This window comes from Rattus norvegicus, chromosome 2 (genome assembly GCF_036323735.1).
Source record: "Rattus norvegicus strain BN/NHsdMcwi chromosome 2, GRCr8, whole genome shotgun sequence".
In the NCBI taxonomy this organism is placed as follows: domain Eukaryota; kingdom Metazoa; phylum Chordata; class Mammalia; order Rodentia; family Muridae; genus Rattus; species Rattus norvegicus.
Window position 1 is genome coordinate 98680559 of NC_086020.1, and position 22699 is coordinate 98703257.

At 35.7% G+C, this 22699-nt stretch overlaps 1 long non-coding RNA gene across 1 annotated transcript in view; it reads right to left on the bottom strand.

Annotated features, from left to right (window-relative positions):
* The window catches only part of LOC134485886 (uncharacterized), a 30783-nt gene extending 23051 nt beyond the window's left edge, over positions 1 to 7732 (bottom strand). The window contains exon 1 of the long non-coding RNA XR_010064187.1: positions 6325 to 7732. This is a non-coding gene — a long non-coding RNA (uncharacterized LOC134485886). The remainder of the gene's footprint in view (positions 1 to 6324) is intronic.
* Between the last annotated feature and the right edge of the window lie 14967 nt (positions 7733 to 22699).

The following is a 22699-nucleotide window of genomic DNA, read 5'->3' on the forward strand; positions in this document are numbered from 1 at the left end:
AAATCAGGCTATGTTTTCGGCTTCTCAAAGTTAGTGACTCTCATATCACGGTCCAGGCCTTTAAGCAATACTGCTGTTCGTTCATCTAGACCTTAAGGTCAAACTATTTTCATAATGGTACTTTTATCACCTGGGTTGCTTTGACAGAAATTTGCATTCAGTCCAGAAAGCATGAAAGTCTGTATCTCAATCTGTGGGTAGCAAGCATACAACACTACCAGAAATCATGGATTTCCTCACATTTAGCAAATGTGCTATATTCGCACATACATATACATACACATACACACACAGGTGTCTAGAATCCTTGAAGAAGCAATTAAGTATAAAATGAATTTTGTTACATTTTTCTTAGCTGTATTTTAAAAACTATATATGTTAAAAGAAAATGTATGTAAACTATATTTCATTGTACTAATTTGGTAAAATACAGATCATCATGGTGACTTCAAAGTAAAGCAGTCCTGTAATTGTGCTTCAGTTGAAATAGCCAGTTTTGCATAGAAGCCCATTTGAATGTCTAGGATAACAAATCTGTCAAATGGAAGAGAAAAAAGATTCCAAATAAGTAAAGAAATGTCTCATAAGAGAACTTAGTTAATGTGACTGTCTTTATTTTTCATTCTGTACAATGAAATGTATAGAATTTGGGAGATGCACATGACTCAAAGAGCCAATATTATCTAGAAGACTAATTTGTTATGTTTTGAAATTATGCATGTGTCAAGAATCTATTAAAATGTCCAATCAATATAGATTTTTTGATCATAAGGGAAAATTGATTTGGCTTCAAATTCCACAATATATATAACTACAATAAAACTGCTACTGGTTATCATTTGATGTATATCAAAACATATTTACAATTAACTTAAAAGTCTACTAATTTTTTCCCTGTTTTCCAATTACATATGTGTAGCCAAAATGGATTTTCATCCTAATCTAAATAATATATTCCAAGACTAAATTTACCAATGGATTAGAGTCCATTGTCTTATAATTGAAAAAATATATTTAAGAAATCAAAAATGTGTAGTAAAATTTTTTTCTCATTTTGATAATATAATTAGACTATTTCACTGTTTATGTTGGTGTAGGAAATACTTCAAATTGCAATTTGAATTCTATAAGGATCATCACTTGCCCATGGTAATTGACAGAATATTTGATTGCAAATTTTTTTCCTTAGTAAATTTCTCCATTGTGCACCACAGTTCACTTTCTATATCTATGTGTCAGGCACCGAGCAATGCTTAGTGATTCTGTGTTGGAAGAATAATTGAGTGAAAGTATTTAATTGACCTCATGGCCACTGGGATAAAGTAGATCGTTGCTGTTATTTTTCTTGTCTGAAATGGGTATTTAATATAAAATGTATTAAAGGTAATATTTATACTAAGCAGTTGATTAAGCAATGAGGAACAGTTACGTGTTGAAGTATACAACCCTCAGCTGAGTGACAATGGAATCCCCAGAAGAATCTAGAAAGTAGTTTGAATAGTTATTTTTAATTTTAGGGTTGAAAGCCCTTCACATATCTCAGCATTTGCCACTGTCCACTCAACTAACTGTCTTGTAACCTTAATTAGAATGTTAGAGACATCAAGAACTCTGAGAAATTCATACTCACATTCTTGGGAGTGTCTCATTTTCTTCCTAATTCTTTTATTTCCTGCTTTTAAAATTTATTAACAACTTCCAAATCTGTTTCAAAAAATAAAACTAAGAAAGAGAGAAAGAGAGAGAGAAAGAGAGAGAGGGGGGGGGGAGAAGGAAGGAAGGAAGGAAGGGAAGAAGGAAGGAAGGAAGGAAGAAACAAAGAAAGAAAGAAAGAAAGAAAGAAAGAAAGAAAGAAAGAAAGAAAGAAAGTAAAACAGGTTAGAAAATGTGTTGTTTAGATTAGTAAGCCATCTACAAGGTTCCTCAGGAAAGCAATGATGCTTGTCTATAGACACTAGAATGTCCAGAATATAGGAGAGAAGCCAATCGGTAGAGATTTTACTGAGAGTCAATTTTAATTGAATTTGGGTGAGCCTTTGGAGGACAAAATGGGAGCAGTGATATAACCTTATGTCTGAATGTCTGAAATATTTTTAAAGAATTACAGTGTAATTTGATAGTGACAATTGTTCTGAAATCAAATTAGCAATGTTTGCTGTTGTTATCTGGCTATATTAATCAGTATTTTTATGCTGTTCAAGTTTTAAGAGAACCAGAACTTCTATTTTCTAAAAGACTATTTGAGTTATTATTTAAATATTTTAAAGTAACATTTGGCAAACCACAGTAGATATCATTTGCTTAACACTCACTTTTAAATAACAATAATATTAAAAGGACCATGCACCATTATTTTATTTAATTATATCATCTCAGACATCACAAGATATTGTGTGTGCTTTCCTGATTTTAACAAAATCTTTCTAACAACTTCTGTGATTGAATCCACTCTTGGAATGGCCTATACTGGGAATAAGCTAAAAAAAAGAAAAGAAAAGAAAAAAAACTGAGTAGTAAACATAACACTTGCAACTTGATTTTAAGTTGAAACAAGAGAATATCAAATAACACTAGGGGTGAGATTTTCTTTCTTGGATCCTTCCCAATTAGGTGGTTTTGTTTTCCACTCTATATCTTTCCTTTATGATCATTACCTATATCAAACATCAATTTATATAGGCAAAGCATATTCTAGGCTGGTACATGTTCACACATACATATGATATTGAGTCATATGATATTTTCTATTTTTAATTGAACTTCAAATTATGATTTATTCATATTTCCTAAGCAGAAATGGTTTAAACATTTTTTTTTCAGCGAGGGAAATGCCTATGTTGAAGTTAATGTCTGTAATTTATCAGACTACTATCTATCCATTTGTTTATTTATCATCTATTACCTGTCTCTTACCTATTAATCTTAGAGATGACAGGAACACATCACAAATATCTTAGGAATTTTTAATAATTATAAAGAGTTCTTTTAAAAATCACCTTTATTATTTCACAAGAAGAGGAAGAAAATTTAAGCATCTAGTGTTATTGTTTTTTTTTTAGTAGAAGTCAAAGTCTTGAGCTGACTTTCAAGTTTATAGTATGAAAACCTGTAGCTTCAGAGGATTATAACACAAGTGTCTCCACTTTTGAGTGACTCTTGAATAGCTCAGAATCTGCAGCCACCCTCCTATAAATGACCACTGTAGCAGTGTTGATTTTATATACCGCAAAACCTAGTTCTCCGGATAATAAACACAGGTTCTTCTACTCTAATCTATCCACAAAGCATCTAGCTCGCCTTGGCATACCCTTCACTCCCTTGGGCATCATGTCTGTGTAAAACAACCTTAGTTTTTAGTGAGTATAGGCTGCTTGGTTATGGCAGGAAAACCTGACAATTATGTGCAGTTTGAAAATGCTATATCCCACAGGTCGAGAACCTCTGCTTTAGTGTATATATATCCACTTGCATTCCTATGCACAAAAATGAGGAAATAATTAATACACGTTAAGACCTTTACCTAAGAGACACTTTTCTGTGTGGATATTGAAAACCCACTATGATCTTTGAAAGAATTTTCACTCTTGCTGTTCAGAAGGCAAATGAGAAGATCACATAGTCTTTCTCCTTGATAGAGATCATTTCCCAACCTGCACTGTAAGTACATACACAGACATAATCAACTGAATCATTAGCATTTATTAGAGAAGACAGATTCAAATTGATGGGCAGTGCTGAAGAAGGTATAAATATAAATGTGTTTCTTCCTAATGGTATTTGAATACATAATGAATGTGTATATTCTTGAATGGAATTGGAAATATTCTTACTTTTAATAGTGTCCGTAATCTCTTCTACATAAGTAAATATGTCATTTACAGCATATTAAATGAAAATTCCAATCTATATGAAATGTCCCATATATTTTGTTAAAAAGACATATTGATGTTTTGTTTGATGTGATAGGCTGTAGCCTTTGCTTGCACTCTGTTGTGATATTGATGGTTCTCTGTCATTACAGCCTGCTTTCATTAAGGCCCTGGGAGAAGAAGCCCATTCAAACACTGTCTAGTAGGATACATAATTATTATGAAGACAACTTGATGAAAATAAATTTCCATTTTTCATAAAACAGTGTATTTGACATAACTTTTTGCCAGTTAGTGGTTTTAATATTATTTTTCAGTATGAGAATGATTTTATAAAAATATCAAATCAGTTATTTTCACTCAACAGTAATATTTTGGAATACAAATCTATAATTTATTCTAAAGCCATGATTTATGTTATTTCTTTGTAGATGATAGATTAGTTAGCCTAGGAAGAATAACTAAAACTTACTTTAGAACATTGCATGTTGTAATGAATGAATTAATACACATGATACTAATGTTTCTTAGAAATATTTTACAAGCTTTTAGGGTTGTAGTTTTCAATCACAATATTTGATGATGCATGTTTCCCATCTCACATATTACCCTATTTTCCCACATATAAGTGAACCTTATCTGTACTTCAAGTAATAGCTACTTAAAGCAGTAGGTTAGGGTAATTTCAGCAAATCAGAAATTCGTCACCACATATCATAAGGAATTCCTGTATGATAAACCCAGTCTGCATATCATTATTTATATTATACATGGTTTTGAAAATATAATTTAAGAAAAAAACCATTGATAAATATCTTTATATGATTGTCACAATTTTGAACTCCTTAACATGTGTTATTAGTTTCCCCAGAGTGATTAGTTTCTTCAGGGGAATAAAAGGCCTGCAAGAATGAGAGTTTGTGAATAGTCCATCAATTTATACTCTGTTCACAAGATTCAGAAATACTGTGATCGTGTATGAAAAATTAAGTCCTGCACACATGTTCGTAGTTATCCACTTGCTTGGCACTACACAGAGTAGAATGAACATAGAAATGAAAATCAACATTTTTCACTTCATTTTTTGTGGTCATATAAATATTACCTTGCACGACATATTTCTAGTTTGCTAGATGTAGTCATAATCATTCCTATTCTTTGTGTTTCAGAACCAAGCAAAATGAAGAATTACACAAGTCCATTCACGATTACTGTAATAAGGCATTTCAAACATTTCAAGAATGGCATGAGCTGGCCAGCAAGGATGACTCTCAATGACACAATTCAGTCATCTACAGAATAAAGATCTGCTTCCGTTCTCCTATATCCATTAGGAGATTTAAAACACATATTTCAACTTTTGAACACACCAGAAATGATTCAAATATTAATTTATTTATAATGATTAATTATCCCACCACTTTCTCTAGTTTAAAAACCTTCTCTCATCTCTGGCCACGAGAGATAATGTTGCCGTCACAGTTCATATTGTACTTTCAACTAGAATACCTGCGATTGCTTGATTCTGACATCATGAACGGAAAGGTGAAGGAGCCAATCCACTTCATAAGAAGACTTCACCTTCCGTGAGGGGGAAAGCAGGGGGAGAGAGTACTTAGCAATTTCAAGAACCACGATTTACCAGGAAGCCTCTACTTAATATTCCGCTTGATCTGCCAAGTTTATAGCCTGGCAAATCTGAATACAAATGTCTATGCAAATGAGGAATCATTATTCTTACAAGGTCTTTGTGTTGAAGCTTAATGTAACTTGGTTCCTATGGTTGCTCAGAGAATGTAGATCACAAGACAGAAAGGATGAAAAGAAGAAAAATAGAAAGGGAAATAATAGAAATGGAAGCAAATGTTTAACAGACATCCTGCGTGAAAGATGGGGATGTACAGGCACAACACACTGTCACTGCATTCCCTTCTGGTTGCTAGTTCTAAGCTATTTACTCCTCCTCAGCAACAGAGGAGTTAACCAGTCAAGAACATTCCACCCAGAGAGGAAATACAACAGTTCTTCTCTTACTGATTATAACACACTGTTCCCATTATAAAACCAATTCTTCAATTGTCAAAAATTTTACCATTCTTTTGTAATTAAAGAGCTCATGGGTTGGTGGGACCTACACATTTAGATCTCTAAGAAGACAGCAAATGCCTAATAGCACCCCACATAGCAATCCCCTTCCTCTCATTATAGATTTTTGCCAAATAATCCAGAATTGACATATTACCAAAAGCTAAAATTAATAAAATACACATTGAAAAAAATCACAACAGTTCATCACCTTTCATTTATTACCATCACTCGCTGCATGCAAAGACTGTAAAAGCCCCAAGTTAGAGGAGATCCTGAGAGGCTGCAAGTGATGATTCTAGCTCATATACAATAGTCTATTGTCCCGATGAATCTTTTGCATGGTTAGCTGTTGTTTACATATAAATACCTTCTCTGGAAATAAAAATGTATGGAAGGGCACAGGAGCTGCAATGCTTAGCAGATAAGATGATCCCAAGATCATGCTGAAAGGCTTGTTTCTTCATCCATATGTAAAGCGCATTTGCATCCATTCAGTAAAATTAGCTCCATTAAAAAGGTGGTTATAATTAGCTCCTCTTTCTGGTTCACGGGTGAAATTCTTGCATGCCTGCTGTTTTGATTAAATCCACCATTGTCTTCCAATAGCTAGTGCTAATTCTTCCAAGGAAATCTTCACTTGAGGTGTTATTTTATTCTGCATCTCCGTTAGTTGTCTAATTTACGCCAAGTCCCTGCAGTGTTTCCTTAAGCCATCCTCTTTGTCTTGCCTTTGAAATTTACCAAATCTTACAAGAAATCAATACTTAATTGATTATTCACTTTTCTGCAGCTTCAAACAGCAAGCACAGTAAGATCCTAAGAGGAGTGCCTGATTTCCAGTGCAGGAGGTTGCGTGGTGGCAGAGCTCTGCAAGTAAGTGTCCAACAGCAGGCATTCCATGGAGTGGTGTACTGGCGTGGTGTGCCAGCATTTGATAAAGAAAACGAAGATATTCTAAAGAAGCAGGGAAACTTCCTGGATGATGCAGAACCGACTCTGGGCTTTGGATAGAAGCAGAAGCAGGAGCAACTGGATCCCACAACATCATAATTATAATAATTGCTATTGAATTACTCCTTTTGCTGTTGTTGTTGTTGTTGTTGCTGTTATTGTTGTTGTTGTTTTGCTTACCCTTGTCTTTCCATGGCATTGATGTGGAATATCCCAAGTGTCACTGAAGTCAGAGAACTCCTCTCCGGAAAAGGGGTGAGGCTGGCAGTGTACCTCTGGCATAGGACAAGGATGGCAGGCACGTAACATTACAGAATGTAGGACAAATTCAAGAGAAAGAGAGGGAGAGACGGGGAGAGGGAGAGCTGGAGACAGATGGCGGATCTGGCTAGAAGCCAAAGCCAGTGAAATGAATTACATTGCTGAATAACTGTACTCCATTGATTCTGCCACTTGTTGCTGCACGGTTAAAAAAAAAGAAAGCCCCAGTGTATGCTGGAATCCCATTATTTGTCATGTGTGCAGCAGGCAACTTTCACACATAACTCAATAGTGACAAAAGCATGTGATATGCTGTCTTGGATAGGTTCATGGGTGCATGTGAATGAGGTTGCATGTGTGCATGTGTGCTGAGAAAGCAGCCCTGAAAGTGGGTGTCTATGTAAGTGGGTAACGAGAAAATCAAGCTCTGTAATCCAGTCATTTTTGTTTAATGAAGAATGGAAGACTGGCATTCAGGGATGTGGTTATGTGCCGCATATTAATGTGTACTCACCAGTCCTCCTCCCCCACTTAAAAAATGAGTGGCATAAGACTGAAGCCCTCTATAGATCAACCACGTGGGAGAAGCATCTCATGAGAGAGAACCTATCATCTCAAAACCTACTGATGTGGCACAAGGAATCCACGGGAGAAGGCGGTGCTCTCTGAAGGGAGGAAGCAAGGCTGGTCCCCAGGATAGGGTGTTTGGGTGTTTTCGAAAAGACAGTCAGTTTCAGCAGATTGTTCAATAAATGCCTCATACCCAGGATGAAGGGAGACATTATAGGATGCCCAGGGGGCTTTGGAAATCAAATACAATGTTTGAGTAGCACAATTTGAGGTACATTATAAAAAAGCAATTTGAATTGCCAATGAGGCGACACATATCTGCATGCTAATTAGACCTGTGTCAGGCTCAGTCTGCAGGCTGGTGGGGATGGGAGGATTTGCTTGGAGCACTGTGGAGAGATTGTTTCTGCATAAATTATCAGCTTTGTCCTACTGATCATTTTCCCAAACAAACATGAAGTGTAAGATCAAAAGGCGATTCTAAAATTAAAATTATTGATTGACAAAGCCTCGGCTTCAGAATCTAATTAGAGGAGGCACAAACAAAAGCTGATATTATTACTGACTGGCTGAGCTAGCAGCGGATTGTGCAGGGTTTGTAATTTATCTTTGTTTATGCAGCCAGGATATTAAAAATGTAATTAAAATGGTAAAATGATCTGATCAGAAATAGCCACCTAGTGGCAAGTATATTATTTTAAATAGATTATAAAGGCATCGTTCTTTGCAAATAAAAAGCTTATTCTTTTTGCCAAACCTAGCATCTCATAGAGATTTTGTGGAACAATTTATCTTTTTGCTAATAAGTTGTCTTTTGTGTTTTGTTCCACAGATAAGCAACATCATTCATAACCCTTATTTGTGTGCTAATAAACATCCTGTTACTACAGGTGGCATCCTGTTATTGCAGGAACATCTTTCATACATGACTGTAGGCTTTCCTCGTTCATAGGAATCCTCAACACCTATTCTCTGTGTTTATTCTTTTCATTAAATATGGTAGTTTCATGAGTCTAACGACAGTGTAGATAAGGGTATTCTCTTGCCTGTTGTACTTTCTCCTTTGAGATAGATCTGGACAGTTCTGGCATTTGGCATTAATGATTATCTCAGACCTTTGAAAGTAAGGTTGTAAAGCAAAACCATGTATCTACCAAGAGCTTTCTCCAAGTTACTCCTTCATAACAGATTCGTGTACTTAAAAGCAAATAACAAGGTGATTCCAATGATTTATAGGCTATACCTCCTCTCATTTAAAACATTTTGCAAGTGCCAATGAATTATTTTAGGAGCAAATTGTCTAATATAAAATTTATTAACCAAGATGCATCTGCTGTCATCTAATTGTGAATTTTGCAACCAGGTTTCAGACTCAATCTTGTGATTCTTTAGTGAGCCATCTAAAATACATGATAACATAATACCTTTAAGAAAAACAAGTACCCTAGTTCTGTGATATCTGGGTATAAACATTAAAACTCAGTTATTTTCCTTATCTTTTCTTAATGAAATCACTGTAAACTATATTGAATCCCCTTTAAAGTAATTCACAATGGGTCCTGTCACAGTTCTAGGGTCTTTTGCTAGGTACATTTAAAATGCCAAATTAAATATTAATACATGGCTAGATATGGGCTATTGTGCAAGCACTGAAACCTTATTAGTAAATCATGATCTGGTGATTGATACAAGGGATTTGAAGGTGCCGAGAGAACAGATTGCTTCATACACATCAATCTGATAGAACACTAATTATAAGCAAATTGGGCCTTTAGATTCATCGCTGCAAGCAGGTTCATAGTTTTCTTAAATCAGAAACATGATAAACACAAGATAACATATTGTACATAAAAAAATGAGCATGAAGGCAGGGAAACATGTTTTGCATGTTCACTGGGCTAGAAATGTTCTGTTTCAGAATAATCTTTTATGTAGGTTCCTTGGAACCCCAACAAGCAAGGTATAGATAGATCTCTTAGCTTCCAGAAATGCTTAAAATGGAAAAGAATGAAAGATGAAGTAGAGATCCCGAGGCAGACAGATGCTGTCCTCTGCCAATATTAACAGAAGCAACGAATAACCTTAAAGAGTTCCAACAGGTCCTTCAATTATATAGAGCTTCTAAATGAGCTGCATACTTGAGATTATTCATAACAAATTAAAGTAAAAAGTCAGGAGAAGTGGGGTGTCAGTGTGTTCTCTGATATTTCTGGTAATATGCTAACTAAACACGCTACCACCCCTTAGAAGTGAGAAGCTTTTGAACACATGGTTTTGTATTGAAATGTGTTTGAATCACAGTTTGATCCTTTGATAACCCAGATGGGAAAACAGCTTTATTGGTAAAGTTCGTATTACACAGATGGGCCTTGATTTCTAAATCCTTGCAATGTGAATTAATATACTTCATTATAGTATTTACCAATTATAAAGCATTTCCCTCTCAGTGGATACAATCCAAACTTATGGGGCATTCTGCTTTACCATCTGTTCTTTTCCCTGTTTAGCTTCAATGTAACATCCTACAACATGAACCATGTAATAGATTTAAGAGAGAGAAGGACTGCTGGTATTTTCTCACTCTTCTTCTTTTAAGGCCATTACTACAGTTGTCATTGCTTTACCAATGAAAAATTCAAACCAATATTGAGGCAACATACACTTTTAGTGGCAGCTTAATTTAATGCATTTACTGAATCTTTGTGTGTTGGAATATGAACATCATCGTTATGTTATAATGAATTCATACAGTTTATAGCTTTGAATATAGGCATCAATATATGTTTTACAAGATCTATTCACACACAAACGCACACACACATACACACATACAACACACACACACAATTCAAAGTTATGACAATCCCATCTTTAAACATTATATTATTGTGATTTGTTTAACACTGAGTACCTGAAAAGCAGTTATCATTTTATATGTTGAAAGCAAGAAATATCTTTTGTTTTTCTGAGAATAGCTGGATGAATCTTCCCCAGTATCCACTAGAAATATGAATGAAATTCCACAGTTGGTTATCTCCATAGCTGTGATTGTATTAGTCACCTCATAGAAATGCACGTGCACGCATGTGCGCACACACACACACACATAATATATATTGCATATATATATATATGTATATATATATATATATATTTGAGACAAGGTCTCACTATGCAATTGTGACTGTCCTGTTATTCACTATAAAGACCAAACTGACTTTAAACTACCAGAGACCTGCTTTGCTTCCCAAATGCAATTTATATTTTTCAATGAACAAAATATATTTTTATTTGTGTTCATTAATATGGTGTTTGTGTGTGTGTGTGTATGTGTGTGTGTGTGTATGTGTGTGTGTGTGTGTTTGTGTGTGTGTGTGAAAGAGAGTGTGGGAGAGAAGGAAGGAGGGAGAGAGAAAGACTATGACTCAGCTATAAATATATGAGGGTAACTTGCAAGAATTAGTTCTCTGCTTTCTGCACGTAAATTAAAGGGATTGAATTCTGGTCATAGGGTTCAAGGGATGGAGGCAAACATCTTTACTTACCTTGCCATCTCATTAATATGCCCGATTCTTATATTCATATTCAATCCTATGAACTTTTTCTGAGTGGTGAAAATACATGGGCATATAAGAGGTGTTAACTGTAAAATATCATGTATAATTTTTAAACAAAATATTTAGCACTCATATTCCAATCTGTCTTACAGTTCATTGCCCACTTAAATTTCTTGATGCTGAGAAACAGTTTGTTAACTGAGTTATTTCTACTGAGAATTTTATTTTAATCAAATAAAAATACAGAGTGTGGTTACAACATAGTATTGACTGCATTCCTGCTATAAAACAGTTTCAAACTATTTAGAATTCGATGTCTGAACAAAGAAATGGCTTTCTGAATAAAAGTACTATGTGAGTCTTGAAAGTATATATACTTCAGTAGGAAGATAGTAAAGATTTAATTGATGCATACTTACATTTCATTTTATTGGCAGACTTTGTCTGTGTCTATGTGTGTGTGTGTGTGTGTGTGTGTGTAAAACATGGCCAGTGCCAGAAAACCTGATGGAATAAAGATAGTCCATGGTCAAAACCTTCCTGAAATGCAGAAATGCAGAATTCTTAGGAAACTATTTCGCTTCATACTTTATTTTCTCATCATTATTTTTTTGTTTTGTTTTCTTTTTCCATCTTTATTAAATTGGGTATTTTTTATTTACATTTCAAATGTTAGTCCCTTTACCTGTTTCCAGGCCAACATCCCCCTAACTCTTCCCCCTCCCTTTTTATGCAGATGTTCCCCTCCCCATACTCCCCCCATTTCCACCCTTCCCCCAAGAATCCTGTTCACTGGGGGTCCAGCCTTGGCAGGACCAAGGGCTTCCCCTTCCAATGGTGCTCTTATTAGGCTATTCACTGCCAACTATGCAGTTGGATCCCAGGGTCAGTCCATGTATAGTCTTTGGGTAGTGGCTTAGTCCACTACCAGAGTGGAAGCTCTGGTTGGTTGGCATTGTTGTTCATATGAGGTCTCCAGCCCCTTCAAGCTCTTCCTGACCTTTCTCTGATTCCTTCAACAGGGATCCCAATCTCAGTTCAGTGGTTTGCTGCTGGCATTTGCCTATTTATTTGCCATATTCTGGCTGTGTCTCTCAGGAGAGATCTACATCCGGTTCCTGTCAGCCTGCAATTCTTTGCTTCATCCATGTTATCTAGTTTGGTAGCTGTATATGTATGGCCCACCTGTGGGGCAGGCTTGGAATGGGCGTTCCTTCAGTCTCTGTTCCAAACTTTGCCTCCCTATGCCCTCCTAAGGGTATTCTTGTTCCCCTTTTAAAGCAGGAGTGAAGCATCTGCATTTTAGTCTTCCTTCTTGAGTTTCATGTGTTCTGTGCATCGAGAGTAATTCGAGCATTTGGGCTAATATCCACTTATCAATGAGTGCATACCATGTGTGTTTTTCTGTGATTGGTTTACCTCACTCAGGATGGTGTTTTACAGTTCCATTCATTTGACTATGAATTTCATAAACTCGTTGTTTTTGATAGCTGAGTAGTCTTTCATTGTGTAGATGTACCACATTTTCTGTATCCATTCCTCCGGCTCTGGATTGCTCTGGCTAGGGCTTCGAGAACTATATTGATTAAGAAGAGAGAGAGTCAGCAGCCTTCTCTAGTCCCTGATTTTAATAGGATTCCTTCAAGTTTCTCTCCATTTAGTTTAATGTTAGCTACTGGTTTGCTGTATATGGCCTTTACTATGTTTAGGTATGGGCTTTGAATTCCTGTTCTTTCAAGGACTTTTATAACGAAGGAGTGTTGAATTTTGTCAAATGCTTTCTCAGCATCTAATGAAATGATCATGTGGTTTTCTATCTTTCAGTTTGTTTGTATAGTGGGTTACATTGATGATTTTTCTGTATATTAAACCATCCCTGCATAACTGGGATGAAGCCTACTTGATCTTGATGGAAGATTGTTTTGATGTGTTCTTGGACTCGGTTTCCGAGAATTTTATATTTGCATCAATATTCATAAGGGAAATTGGCCTGAACTTCTCTTTCTTTGTTTGGTCTTGTGTGATTTAGGTATAAGTGTAATTGTGGCTTCATAGAAGGTAGTGCTCCATCTGTTTCAATTTTGTGGAATAGTTTGGATAGTATTGGTATGAGATCTTCTATGAAGGTCTGATAAAATTTTGCACTGAACCTGTCTGAACCTGGGCTCTTTTTGGTTATGGGACTTTTAATGACTGCTTCTATTTCTTTAGGAGTTATGGGGTTGTTTAAATGGTTTATGTGCTCCTGATTTAACTTTGGGATTTTCTAGGAAATTGTCCATTTCTTCCAGATTTTTAAAGGTTATTTGAATATAGGGTTTTGTAGTAGGATCTTTTGGATTTTTGTATTTCCTCTGATTCAGTTGTTATGTCTCCATTTTCATTTCTGATAATGCTAATTTTTTACACACTTTTTGTGTCTTCTGGTTAATCTATCTAAGGGTTTATCTATCTTGTTGAATTTCTCAAAGAACTAGCTTTTGGTTCTGTTGATTCTTTATACAGTCCTTTTTGTTTCTACTTGGTTGATTTCAGCTCTGAGTTTGATTATTTCTTGCCTTGAACTCCTCCTGGGTGTGTTTGCTTTTTTGTTCTATAGCTTTTAGGTGTGCTGTCAACCTGCTGATATATACTCTCTCCTGTTTCTTTCTGCAGGCACTCAGCGCTATGAGTTTTCCTCTTAGCACAGCTTTCATTGTGTCCCATAAGTTTGGGTCTGTTGTACCTTCATTTTCATTAAATTCTAAAAAGTCTTTAATTTCTTTCTTTATTTCTTCCTTGACCAGGTTATCATTGAGTAGAGCATTGTTCAATTTCCACGTATATGTGGGCATTCTTCCCTTATTATTATTGAAGACAAGTTTTAGGCCGTGGTGATCTGATAGCACTCATGGGATTATTTCTATCTTTCTGTACCTGTTGAGGCCCGTTTTTTGACCAATTATATGGTCAATTTTGGAGAAAGTACCATGAGGAGCTGAGAAGAAGGTATATCCTTTTGCTTTAGGATAGAATGTTCTATAAATATCTGTTAAGTCCACTTGGTTCATGACTTCTCTTAGTCTGTCTACATTTCTGTTTAATTTCTGTTTCCATGATCTGTCCATTGATGAGAGTGGGGTGTTGAAATCTCCTACTATTATTGTGTGAGGTGTCATGTGTGCTTTGAGTTTTAGTAAAGTTTCTTTTATGTATGTAGCTGCCCTTGTATTTGGAGCATAGATATTTAGAGTTGAGATTTAATCTTGGTGGATTATTCCTTTGATGAATATGAAGTGTCCTTCCTTATTTTTTTGATGACTTTTGGTTGAAAATAGATTTTATTCCATATTAGAATAGTTTCTCCAACTTGTTTCTTCAGGCCATTTGCTTGGAAAGGTGTTTTCTAGACTTTCACTCTGAGGTAGTGTCTGTCTTTGTCTCTGAGGTGTGTTTCCAGTAGGCAGCAAAATGCTGGGTCTTCATTACATATCCAGTTTGTTAATCTTTGTCTTTTTATTGGGGAATTGAGTCCATTGATGTTGAGAGATATTAAGGAATAATGATTGTTGCTTCCTGTTATCTTCATATTTGGAGACGAGATTATCTTTGTGTGCTTTTCTTCTCTTTGTTTTGTTCCAAAACGATTAGTTTCTTAGTTTTTCTAGGGTGTAGCTTGCCTCCTTGGCTTGGGCTTTAGCATTTACTATGCTTTGTAGGGCTGGATTTACAGAAAGTTACTGTGTAAATTTGGTTTTGTCATAGAATATCTTGGTTCCTCCATCTATGTTAATTGAGAATTTTGCTGGATACTGTCACCTGGGCTGGAATTTGTGCTCTGTTAGGTTCTATATGACATCTGTCCAGGATCTTCTGGCTTTCATAATCTCTGGTGAGAAGTCTGGTGAAATTTTGATAGATCTGCCTTTATATGTTACTTGACCTTTTCCCTTACTGCTATTAATATTCTTTGTATTGTGAATTTGGTGTTTTGACTATTATGTGACAGGAAGAGTTTCTTTTCTGGTCCAATCTATTGTAGGCTTCTTGTATATTTATGGACATCTCTTACTTTAAGTTAGGAAAGTTTTTTCTATGGTTTTGTTGAAAATATTTACTAGTCCTTTGAGCTGAGAGTCTTCACTCTCTTCTATACCTATTATCCTTAGGTTTTATCTTCTTCTTGTGTTCTGGATTTCCTGTATGTTTTGGGTTAGTAGCTTTTTCTGTTTTACATTATCTTTGACAGTTGTGTCGATAATTTCTATGGAATCTTCTGCTCCTGAAATTCTTGCTTCTATCTCTTGTATTCTGTTGGTGATGCTCGCATCTGTGACTCTTGATCTCTTCCCTAGGTTTTCTATCTCCAGGGTTGTCTCCTTTTGTGTTTTCTCTATTGTTTCTATTTCCATTTTTAACTCCTGGATGGTTTTGTTCATTTCCTTCTCCTGTTTTCTTTTTTCCCCCGAGTCATTCGTTAATGGGTTTTTGAGTTTCTCTTTAAGGGCTTCTAGTTGTTTACTTGTGTTGTCCTGTGTTATTTATGACCTTCTTAAAGTCCTCCGTTATCATGTTAAAATGTGATTTTGAATCTAGATCTTGCTTTTCTGGTGTGTTTGGATATTCAGTGTTTGCTTTGTTGGGAGAATTGGGTTCTGATGATGCCATGTACTCTTGGTTTCTGTTGCTTGGGTTCCTGTGCTTGCCTCTCACCATCAGGTTTCTCTCGTGTTACCTTGTTTTGCTATTTCTGACAGTGAGTTGAGTGTCCTATAGGCCTGCATGTCAGGAGTACTGTAGACCTGTTTTCCTGTTTTCTTTCAGCCAGTAATGGGAAAGAGTGTTCTGCTCTCAGGCATGTAGTCCATTCTCATCCATTCCTGTCCACTAGCTTTCAGCTGTCCCTGTGGGCAGGAACCAGAAGGGCTTGCTCCTCCTTCTCCTGGGTCCCTGTGCCCAGGGTCCCAGATGGCACTCGGCGTTTTCCTCTAGAGTCAGAAATGTGAGCAGAGAGTAGTGTCCTCTGGTCTCCCAGGCCTGTCTCCCCCTCTGAAGGTCTAGTTCTCCCTCCCATGGGATTTGGGAGCAGGGAGCAGTTTGACCGGATCCATTCAGATCTGGGCACAGTATGAACTGCTTGCTTCATAATTTTATTAAGCAGGTAAATGGTGAGGTAGAAATTATTCAAAGTCCAATTTATTATCAGAATTGTGTGTTCTTTGTGTTTAGATAGCAGGACTAATGAGTGAGCTAGAGTAGGCTGAAGTAATGAAAATACCAATGTATTTGCAAATTTTTTAAAAATACTATTCTTGACATATCTTTGTAAGGATCCAGACATAAGTATCCACTCCAAGTTAGTATAGTTCTTCTTCAGGAGCTCACCCACATTTCCTATTTCCTTCTATCTTGTTCTCATATTTTCAGCTTAAATCTTGTATGGATTGATATGGTGCAATTCTTTCTTTTTCTTTTTTTTTTTTTTTTTCGGAGCTGGGGACCGAACCCAAGGCCTTGCGCTTCCTAGGTAAGCGCTCTACCACTGAGCTAAGTCCCCAGCCCCAATTCTTTCTAAAGTAGATAAAGAGCAGTGCATGCAGGCCCTAGGAGAAACACAAAATATAAAATATAATATAAAGTTGATGTTCCTATATCAAAGGCTTCATTAAAATATTTTCTTTACTTTTTTTTTTATTAACTTGAGTATTTCTTATGTACATTTCGAATGTTATTTCCTTTCCCGGTTTCCGGGCCAATATCCCCCTAACCCCTTTCCCTCCCCTTCTTTATGAGTGTTCCCCTTCCCATCCTCCCCCCATTACCCCCCTCCCCCCAACAATCACATTCACTGGGGGTTCAGTCTTAGCAGGACCAAGGGCTTCCCCTTCTACTCACCACTTACTAGGCTATTCATTGCTACCTATGAGGTCAGAGTCCAATGTCAGTCCATGCATAGTCTTTGGGTAGTGGCTTAGTCCCTGGAAGCTCTGGTTGCTTGGCATTGTTGTTTATATGGGGTCTCGAGCCCCTTCAAGCTCTTCCAATCCTTTCTCTGATTCCTTCAACGGGGGTCCTATTCTCAGTTCAGTGGTTTGCTGCTGGCATTCGCCTCTGTATTTGCTGTATTCTGGCTGTGTCTCTCAGGAGAGATCTACATCCGGCTCCTGTCGACCTGCACTTCTTTGCTTCATCCATCTTGTCTAATTGTGTGGCTGCATGTGGGGCAGGCTCTGAATGGGTGTTCCTTCTGTCTCTGTTTTAATCTTTGCCTCCCTATTCCCTGCCAAGGGTATTCTTGTTCCCTTTCTAAAGAAGGAGTGAAGCATTCGCATTTTGATCATCCGTCTTGAGTTTCATGTGTTCTTGCATCTAGGGCAATTCAAGCATTTGGGCTAATAGCCACTTATCAATGAGTGCATACCATGTGTGTTTTTCTGTGATTGGGTTACCTCACTCAGGATGATATTTTCCAGTTCCAACCATTTGCCTATGAATTTCATAAAGGCATTGTTTTTGATAGCTGAGTAATATTCCATTGTGTAGATGTACCACATTTTCTGTATCCATTCCTCTGTTGAAGGGCATCTGGGTTCTTTCCAGTTTCTGGCTATTATAAATAAGGCTGCTATGAACATAGTGGAGCACGTGTAATATTTTCTATTTAGAATCATATGTCCCTTTGTGTTCCCCTGTGACTCTTCAAATTCTTGCTCCATTTGGCATTAAGAAGTTAACCATTGGACATGGAAAAGAGTGGCAGTCTGATTCTTGAGCCTTCTCTTCAAGTTCTTTTATTTTTCTGTTGGCTCATCACATTCATTTTTGACATGAAAATTTTTGTGTTATCTTATTATATTTCATTTTTTATGTTTTGCCTTTATCTCCTAGACAAATTATCTTTTCTAATGACAGGCAGATAGGGAGTATATGCAAATGGTATAGGAGTTAGTGAGGAACTGGGAGGAGTAAGGAGAGGGAAAAGAATATATGTGTAATAAAATTGAAAAAAGCAAGTTCTTCTATTTCTATGTTAGTTTTTTTCTTTTGCAAAATCAAAGGATTGAAGAACTATTAAAATTGTTTTAGCAGATTTCAAAATTACATATATCTTATTTTTATATAACACAAATGGAAAATTATTAACTGCATGTGTGTAAAATTATATGCATATAAATATCCCTAAAATAAATTATTGAACAATTTTACAATGTCTTATCTAATGCAAGTTTATTCCTAAAACTTATCCAAGCACTAAAGTACATTATACTTTAATTTAAGGTTTAGCATCACCCAAGATTTTCTGTGTTCTAAAAGAGCTGTGGTTCTTTGGTGCTTATTATGAAGTTATTTTAGAATTTATTTGCAGTCATGGAGAGCTCATAGCCAAAAAAACTTTACCAAATTCCTTGCTAAGTGGATTTTTAAAAATTCCATTGGCAAATGTGCTTCTAACATAGATTTCATAAGACATTTCTATAAATTTCACATACCAAAAATGCATGTTTTCACCAAAAGTTGTTGTGTTATTAGCACACTTAATGGGTTAGTTTCTGCAGAATATATTGTCAAATTAGGAAGAACATTTTCTTCTTCTTCTTCTTCTTCTTCTTCTTCTTCTTCTTCTTCTTCTTCTTCTTCTTCTTCTTCTTCTTCTTCTTCTTCTCCTTCTCCTTCTCCTTCTCCTTCTCCTTCTCCTTCTCCTTCTTCATTTGATTTTATTTGTAATGCGTAGTGTCTTCTAGATTCCGGCATACCCAAGGATATCATTATTCTGCTCAAGTTGATTTTATTTGATTTCAAAAACATTATTTATTTTTTGTATATGAATGAACACACACAAACATGCACATATTACCAAGTATTTGTTGAGGTCAGAAGACAAATTGTAGGATTTGTATCATTCCTTCCATCATGTGTTTCTCATAGATCAAACACAGGTTACTTGGCTTGACACAAACACCTTTATTGTTGAAATTCATCTGATTCTTAGGCCATGTGATATGCTACCATGAAGTGATTGGCATATATGTCTTAAGAACCCCATAGGTTATAAATTATTATAGGCAGGGACTGAAATTTTTAAACTATCTTTCACTACAATTTGTACACAAATATTTGCGGAATGCTCTAATACTTTGAGCATTGTATCAACTTTAGAGGAAACACAGTTAAATTCTACAGCATAAAGTATGCACTTGAATTTGTTGTTATAATTAGCAGACACTTTTTTAGCATTGATAATGCTAGAAAGGATGTTTTTTAAACTTTTTCTATCCATTGTCAAAATGCTTTCCTAGATGCATAGGTTTAAGAACTGAAGGCAAACTACCTAATTTCTCATAAACTTTTGAAACTTTCTCTTTCTCTTTTTTCTGTCTCTTTTCTTTTTTCAAAAATATGAACTGAATATAGGAACTCATGCATGCCAATTCTTTAAAAAATTATATCAGTTATTTGGACATCACATATAGAATTTTATAAGAAGAGAATGTTTTTACTGCAAGGAATACAGTAAAAAACATAATCATCATCTGTACAGGTGTAAAGATATATATGTAGGTGTTTATCAGGTGGCCAAGGAGCACTGCATAGTGGAAGAAAACTAGAATATTTACTCATTCATTCATCCAACTAGTAACTATCAAAACTGTCATGGTAACAAAGAACTAAATTCAAGAAACTGGGACAGGTAGAATGTGAGTTTAAGGTGATTTAGGGCAATATAATGGATTAAAGACACACTTTAATTGCAGATGCTTTCTATAAAGAAAGAAAGAAAAAAACCTTTGGAAATGGAGATGTTGCTCAGTGGTAGATTGCTTCCCTAGCAAAAGTTCTATGTTCTGTCTACAGGACCACAAATAAGACAAACACTTCCATGTCAATGTCCAAACAAAGCAAAACTCATTGTGTACCCTCAAAAGCAGAGGATGAGAGGGTTTTAAGAAATCATAACAATTAAATGAAAAATAGGCGTCAAGTACATGAGAACTGGGAATGGCACTGAGCTTTATTTGGACATCATTGGATGCTTCTAAAACAGGCAATTGAATGTATGAAAGCTATTTTGAAACAATGAAAGGCAAAGCAGAAGTTACCCTTAGAAACATATAATGCAGGCAAGACAAAATTGACTCAGTCGGTTATATTTACATGTGTTTCATCTGTATGTATATGTAACAATAGTGCTTCAAGAGAAGACTGTGAATTTGGAAACATGGGAGTGAACATGGAAAGGGTAGGAAGAAAGAGAACTACAGAGAAGAAAATGAAGGGAATGGTACATTATTTTTCTGTAACTGTATGTATAACCCACAGACCTTTCATTTTAGAAGTGGTTCTCATGGCTCCATGAAAATGACTTGATTACTAGAGCAAGTCCACAAGGTAGTTCAGTACTGGGTTTCAGAAATCTGTCTTTTTTGTTAAAATATATATTCTTATTTTCTTACAAAATTTTGAAACCAGTGTTTATAAGTTCACAGGTTATCTTCCTCTTCAGAGGAATGAGGTACTATGTAATAATAAGCAAAGGAAAGGAGGCTATCAATTTGACAGTTAAGGGTTATGAGGTAACTTCCAAGGATGATTGGTAACTGGGAAGGCATGTAGAAAAAAATTCTGTTTCCATTACACACACACACACACACACACACACACACACACACACACACACAATCTTTTTCAGGTTGTTAATGACCCAAGTATGTACTCGTAGTTTTAGAATGGGTTTCTAGCAATGGCCTAGAGGATAGAAGGCCTCTAGTTATATTCTATCGCTAAATCCCTGAGAAAAGCCAAGGAACTCTAATGATTCTTCTGCATCTGCATGTCTCAGCAGCAAAGAAAATTATTCTGAGATTTATTAGGGCAACACTCATTTGTGCTTGATCTAAAACATCACCTTACACAGACATAAAGAGGATTATTTATGTAATTATCTGCACATATGTTGCCATCAATGACTATATAAACATTTCATGGCATTCGAATTCAGCACAGAAACGTCAAGGCCTAAGTACAAATATTATTAGGATAATGGGTTTTCATTTCTAGAGGTCGTTGGGGAAGGGATTAATTTTCTTGCTTTATTGTACACAGTGCGGTGCACAGAGCCATGTTGCAGCTCTTCCACCTTGAAAATTGCATTTTGATATAATAAGAAGGGGCACTCTCAAAAACAATTTTACAATTTTAGGTACATTAACTGCATTTCATTCTGTCTTGCTTTGGCTAGCTGAGTTTGATGCCTTTCATCTGGATATCATCGATTTCTGTCAACTTTAGGGGAAAATATTTCAAATGCTTTTAATTTTTTTATTTTTTGATATTATAAAACTTAGTTTCCATCCTTTCTTTGTAGAAAGGACCCATCTAGTTATTGTCTATATTGTAACATTTCTGCTGGGCAGTTTTAAACTCAGTAACATGGAGAGTTAAGTATGATAGACATGAGACATGGCTTATATTTTTGAGCTGCAACACTTTATCAACAATAGCTTTTTAAAATCTTCCCCATTATAGATCTCATATTCAATCTTTGTATTTTGGAAACACAGTTGTTTTATTTGTTATTGTTGTTTTATATGTAATGCAAGGTAGATTTAAATTTGTGATCTTCTTGCCCCAGCACTACAAGTTCTGAGCAAACAGGCATGTGCTACTACTGTACAGTTTCTGAAAGTCTTTTGTTGTTGTTATTCAAAACTGAAGAAGCAGAAAAAAAAAACATGTTTGTTAATACACAAGTAGATCAAGGACTCATCACAAGTTATTTTACTCTCTGACGTCAACCTCAAATTTTTGCTTCATCTAGCAGATCTAGTTCCGTCTGAGGCAACACGAGTTCCCTTGACAGGTTCCCAGAATGAAACACTCAAAAAGATGGACACAAGTGTTCCTGATACTTTTTTCTAATCTCAAAGACATGTTAAGTTTTTATCATAAAAAATAAGACATATTAAATAACTATGAGGATATTAATCCGGAGTTTAGAAGAAATATCTTGAGTAGAAATATAATTTGCAACCTGCCCCTGTGCAAATGTTGTTTAAAACTCTACAATAACCAGTAGGAAATTTCGGAAATAAGAAGGACAAAAAAGCACTGCTGTATGAAGATATCATCATTGATCAAGTACTACAGAAATGGCAATTAAGGATAAGTAAAAGGGAGAAATAGAAGAAAAAATAAAACAGAAAAACATAGTGTGATAGAAAATGAGTAGGGAACATTCAGGAAAAGGTGAATTGTTCATGTGAAACTTTCAAAAGAAGATTGTAAAATTTCTTGCTCTGGGATCCTGAAGGTGATTGGTATTTTGGGGAAGAACTGCTTAATAATTTTTAATTCATTTGATATTGATATAACAATAGTCAAAGCTAGAAACTTCATAAATAAAAGAGCTCTATTGAGCTCACGGTT